A 6,858-nucleotide genomic window follows, 5' to 3' on the forward strand; every position below is an offset into this window, starting at 1 on the left:
CCAGTCAGTTGACAGCGGTGAAGCTTCCTGTAACCTAAAGAGTAAATGATCAGAAGATGATCAGATGGAAAACATGTAAGGGATCATCCACAGATAGCCGTGCGTTAAAGGATTTTAGGCCAAGAACCACTCGACGTGAAGCGGGAAGAGAATAAAATGAGGCGGAAAATAGCTTCCAATACTTGAAATGTGTGAAACAATGCGATAAAAAAATACGGTAGAGAAAAATGACGTTTTGATAAATGGAAACTAAAATGTAAAGTGACAAAGAAAAATCCCTGATATTCCATGACTTGGATAAAAAAAAAATGTCAAATTCCCTGACTTTCAATGTCTGAAATAGATCTTTTAAAATTCCACAATATTCCAGAAATGTTATGACCCGTGGGAACCCTGAATATAGTCAAAATCTTAATGTCAGCAGTAAGCAAACCAAAGGTGGCAGTGGCAAAGCACCAAAACTCCTAAGATGCAGAAGTGAAGAACAACTGTATGGATATATAAGTGTACGACAGTACAGCTGACCTGTGAGCGATATGTTACACCTGGACTCCATGAAACCACGTGTGTGTTACGAGCTCTGGTAGACTGGTTCTCTTGGCTGAATTTGTATTCAGACAATTGGACAGGAAATCACAGCATTCTGTACAAGAGGATAGACGAGAGACTTACTTCCTTCTACATGTTCTCTTCACGTGACACGCTAATGTTCTCATGTATGTCTTATTATTGATTTTACTCTCACCTCCGGATAAACTGGAGTCAAAGTTTAGTCTTCTGGTAACTATGCCCTGTGCATTCACATAGGGCGGACGCCCATGTAACATTCTGTACAACACATCACCGACAAACCAGACCGTAGATGTTTCTGCAATATATCTGTCGAGGTCAGTGACAGCGAGAACCATAGAGCTGAAGTCGGTTCATTTTATCTTGTTGATCAAGGTGTTTTTCAGCACGTTGGTGCGTTGGAACACATCCTGGTCGAGGCAGTCTTTCGCTGCAAGAACCGCTTGGACGATCAAGTCCCGCGCCTGTCATCCGTCCAGACGACCTCCGTTGGACTCGATGAAGTGCTCTAAAGTCTTGCAGGGATGCAGATATTCAAAAACCAGGACGTGTTCTATTGGCTCATCGAACCACTGGAGCAGATTTAACACACGCAAGCTTTTCATCTTCACATTCAAAGCCACTTCTGCTGGAAGAGGTTTGCTGGTCCCAGACTAGAGAGAAGTGTTCAACAAAACGTTAGCTGACTGACGTATGAAGCATTTGTATTGAGATGCAGTGGGGTCTATTCAAATGAAACACTTCTATTTGGCACGTTTCTAATGTAAAACATATTTTAACGTGTGCCGTGGAGTCCATGAGTTTGTGCAAAAGAAACCTCAACACTGTCGCTTCATCTTCATGAATGTGATCCACGCACGACAATATTCTGTTTCATTTCTGATTCATTGTTTCACTATTTTAGATTATTGTTATTCTGTATTACCTCTTTTAAGCTTTACTTGCACAGTCTAAGAACGTGCAAATCATGTTTATGTGACAAAAAGACAAATATAATCCATGTTATTCCACGATTACATTCATAGTGCTGAATAATTGTGTCATGATTACTATTTCACAAACTAAAAACTTGATGTTCAATTTGACTTTTGGACCCCACTGTACATGTTTCAACTTACAAAACAAACAAATCTCTTGTGTGGCAACTTGGGTATGACTTTGATGGCGACCTGCAAAGAGACAAGATACAGAATCATGTGTGCATTCAATAAATCCAAGTGTTTCACATAAACTCTTGTTTATGTGTATATTCCCAATTCAGCAGGCACTACACACATAAGATATATTATGATTCATAGCAGCGCTTCTCACACTAGACCTCGCAAAAACATTTTTTTTATATTTAAGTAATATTGTAATATTATAATGTATCGTGGTAATAAAGTAATACAACTTAATGCTCACTTCAGTGTTTCACCAGATATGTTATGACTCAAAAAATATTGAACGTAGAAAAATTAAACCCACTGTCTGTCCGTCAGATTTGCGAGTGCCCACAAACAGGTCACATCGGTTTTTGTCCAGCTTCTCTCCCACATTATAAAGGGAAGCGAATGGAGCTGAAACACATTCCAAAGTTAAATGTTATGTATCAGGTGCTGTCCTACATGAAGTAACAGTGTTGTAACCACATCATTTTTCATTTAAAGGATAAATCCTCTTGCAGATCTAAAACAAATACAAATACACCTCTGAGAATGAAATAATGAAAGGAGACTCACCATTAAAGCGGCAGTCCGTAGGATTGGTCTCTTTGTTGCCGTCCCAGTTTGTAATTGCTACTGCAGGTGATGTGCGGAGATATTTCTTTACGTGAGTTGTGATTCGGCACTGCTCAACTGCGCGGATGAGTCTGATGTTTTGAGTCGTGGCCTGTGACAGTGCAGCGGTGAGAATCTTCACTGTACATCAGTAGCGCATAATAAACACAGATAACATGGCAGATGATATAACTCGAAATAAATAAGAACATAAACAGACACATTCTCACTCCCGACTCGTCACATATTTACGCTCGGTCAGCGTCCTTCGGCATCACTTTTGAAAGCGCAGGGTACCCTTTTGGAGTCGTTTTTCGACGCGAAGAGCATGCGAATTTTACCGTCATTATGAAAATGTATATTAGATATAATTTGCAATGATGATGTTTCGGGGTTTTCATTTAAGTTTAATGGCCAGGATAATTGCGTGTACATGACGCTATTCAGACAGTTTCACAGTTTGAGCAAGTAATGTAACCGTTTATTTATCATAATATAAAACACGTAATATAAGCAGTCACAATGTCGTTCAAAAATACAGAAACCAGAGTTTCTAAAAATCTTCACCCTGGCAGGAGTTTTCCAAAAAGTTTGGTTTCAGTGACGGGGTACTGTGTTTGCGTGTGGACGAATGGCCCAAAAACCCATGTTTGTGTGGATTGGGCCTTAGATTACAGCCTGTGATTTACAGTGTATCTTTTTGTAACAACGTACACAACAAAGAACACTGCCTAACAGGCTGATAGACAACTGAACACATGACAGCAAACACTAGAGCAATAAAAAGGAGAACAAATGAGGCTTGATGACAAAGGGCATTTGAAAAAATACTGGAATAATTAAAATGAAAACAAGTAGGCAGGTTCTCACAATTTTGAGCCAGTGCAGACATCATGTCACTGTGACATATGTCATTAAAGTACCTTGAGAGCGTGTTAGGGTGAAAAAAGAGTGTTTTAAGAAAAGTAACCGTCAAGGTGGTCATGGTTTGCTTGAGTTGGGCTCTTGACCCTTGACTTTTACTTCTTATATTTGTTGGTATGCAGTAACTGTGTATCTTAATTGCATTTGTGCAAATGAGAATCTAATCAAATGGTGTTTGGTTGGTGATCATTGAAATCACGGTAATGTTGTAGTTTCATTAACTGATCTCATCTGCATTGAGTGCTGTGCTTTTGATCCTGAAAGAACATTAGAATATCAGTGAGTTGGATTGCATCTGTTTTGTCTAGAAAGATTTGTGAAATCTGAAAAACTCAATGTTGACAACTCAAGCAAACACCGATCACCATGACGGTGACTTTTGTTTGCTGGCAACGTTCTTTGAACATTAAAAAAACAGACACTTTAAATGTTCATAGTGTTGTCTAAGCAAGAGGTAAGTGTGGAGCAAAGAGTGTCGGTGGCACTGTTAGTGTCCAAGAGTGAGAGCTGTTCAGAGGGAGGGAGCGTGGCGGAGACCGCAGAGGATAAGCGGGATGGAGAGAGTGATCGTAGGTTGCGCCTGAATGTGACCAGTGGGGATGCATGTGTAGTGTCTGGAGAAGTTAGGTCGAGATCAAGAGTGATGAGGAAATGATCCGATGTGTGTAGTGGGGTGACCTTGGAGTGATGAGTGGAGCAGTGTCGTGTGTAGAGAAGATCAAGTTGATTACCAGACTTATGGGATGCTGAAGTGGGAACTCGCTTGAGGTCAAACGACGCAGTCAGGTTGTTGAAGTTGGCAGTCTGCGGTTTTTCAAGGTGGATGTGTTTAAGTCTCCAAATACCACCAGAGGAGTACCATCCTCAGGGAAGGACGTATCCAACTCCTCCAAGAAATGTCTGAGCTGACCTGGGGGACGATAGATAACCACAACATGAGTTTGAACAGGGTGGATGATAGTAACAGCATTTGACTCCAGGGAGATGTTGTCACACGAGGGTGCCAGCTGTTTGAACTTCCAGTAGTTGGGGATAAGTAGACCGGTTCCTCCACCCCTCCCTGATATGCGTGGGCTGTGGGAGAAAGTGTTGTTATTTGAGAGAGCAGCCGGTGTGCCAGTGTCCTCTGGCTTGATCCAGGTTTCAGTAAGTGCTAAAAAAGACCAGCGTGTTTAGCAATAGCTGTGATGAAATCTGCTTTGTTTACAGCAGATTGGCAGTTCCATAAGCCAATGGGAAATATAATTGAGGTAGTTGTGGACGTTGAAAGAGTGCGCAGATTATTAGCATTAGCATTGCGTGGCCTTCTACGTGATACCGGTGATTTACGAGTTGTAGTAACAGTAGGGATTTGAAAACACATATTCAAAAGCGGGGAATAAGTAATATACAAGACAAGACAAATAACGAGAATAAATAGAAGTGCAAAAAGTTAATACTCAAGTGCCTTGTCGGTGTCCTTGCTCGGTGGAGTCGCACAGGTAGAGTCGATGGTCTTTACGCTCATCTGTCTTTACGCGGTGAGGGCTGCACGCGGTGGTTAATCGCACTTAAATACCCGTCTGAATCACGCAATTGAATTCAGCAGGACACGCCTCCAAAATCTCACACTAGGTGTGTTCGACTTGACTCGGCGCTGCGCAGATCGATCGAAATCTGACTTGAAGCAGTGCATGCCGGTTAGAAATGTTGTCCGACTTGAACCGGCGCCGATGCCACGTGACCTTCACGTGTGGTATCAAAGTACCGCGAGAGCGTTTCGAGAACAGCCGCCTTTCTCAGTCGGCGCAGCATCTCAGGAGCGGCTGCACCAGGCTGTGATGACGACATAGCTTTTCATGATTGGCTAGATAAAGATCACGTGCGTTTCGGGTTTATTATAACACCCTCAGTTCAACTAATACTTATTAATGCATGTTTTTAAAACAGCTCTGTTCGTACAAATATAATAAACATGTTATGTTGTGTTGTTAAATAAAATACAAATTAAATGAATACAGACTCTGTTCACAATTTAATAATATATTCTTATGTTTACCATGATTTTTAGGAACACAGTGTTAAGCAGCACATAACATTTGCATTATGAAGAGTTTATGGTTGCTACTTTTTAATTTAAATGTTTGTTTATTGGACAAATCCACTAATGTAATCCAGTTCAATCGCACTTTGAAAAGGAAACATGGTGCGAACGTCACTACGGCATGCAGCAGGTGTCCGACTTGACTGCTCCTTTTTCAATTCCTCCCTCTACCGCAAGCGGCTAATCTCGCCGATCAGTCTGCGCAGTGCCGCATGAGCTCGAACACACCTATTAACAAGTGAAACCAGCACGAGAACAAACGTGACTTCAACATGTGACACGGCAGAGGTAAACAAAGCTAGGACACTGTGCTTAAGACTCAATAAGACAATATTAATCAATTACACTTATGCGCTTCTGTTGACTTCTGCTGTAAAATGCTTCTCCCCTGCATTAGTATGAGCCAAGGGCATCCAAACTTGGTCCTTGAGGGTCAGTGTCCTGCAGAGTTTGGTTTTATTTTGTCTCAACACATCTGCTTGGAAGTTTCTAGTATGCCTAGTATAAACTTGATTAGCTTCTTCAGTTTGGGGTTGTAGCTAAACTCTGCGGGACTGAGGCCTCTAGGACAGAGTTTAGACACCTCTGGTATATGTTCATTTGTTAAAAAGCATGTTTTCTTATATGTTCTGCTTTTGCTATTACATTTACAGCTGAACCAGTCCGAACATTTCAAGTGCCTCAATGTTTGTCAGAGGAACAGTTCAGACAATACATAGAGGAGCAGTACCCACAACTTCTGCAAAAGTCATTTGATGTTTGTCGGTTAAACAGCCACTGGGTGGTGATACAGCTCTCAGAGAAGACACCTCGTGCAATTAGAAGAAGTGGAGAACTGGGGAGATCCGCCCTCTATGTTAGGCCAAGTGTAAGCTTACATATCTTTTAGGCAAACCAAAATTTCTTTAGTTTTTTAAATGTTAATGTAATTTCCATGTTTCTGTTCTTTTATTCAACAGCAGGCGTTAAATGACAGTGATCATATTAACAGCATGACAGTGGTCAGTAAATATTATAATTAATAAATTCCAATTTGAAGACATTTTCTAACTTTCCTTACTAAGCATTCATGAGACATTGATGTGTATTTTTACATTGTATTTTGTCACAAATTAAAGTGTTTTGCTTGTCTGTTAATGCAAAGGAAGTTATTGAAAGCAGTGATTCCTCGATAAGTAGTGATGTGGATATGATGCTTCTGATGAAATGGTTTGAATATATATTTACTGCTATGTTGGCTTTACTTGTTTGCTATTCATTACAAATAGACATTTTCAGGTCTGCACTATTTTTCATTAACCTAAGAGCATCTGTTTGTCTGTTAATGTAAAGGAAGTTATTGAAAGCTGTGATTCGTCGATAAGCAGTGATGTGGATGCTGCTGCTGATGAAATGGTATGACTATACATTTACTGCTATGTTGGCTTTACTTATTCATAACCAAAATGCATAGCCCTTTTCAGAGGTGCACTTTGAATTAATCTGATGGCATCTGTGGCAGCTTAATGTCAAAATCAACAC

This window comes from Triplophysa rosa, linkage group LG21, assembly GCF_024868665.1.
Source record: "Triplophysa rosa linkage group LG21, Trosa_1v2, whole genome shotgun sequence".
Lineage (NCBI taxonomy): Eukaryota > Metazoa > Chordata > Actinopteri > Cypriniformes > Nemacheilidae > Triplophysa > Triplophysa rosa.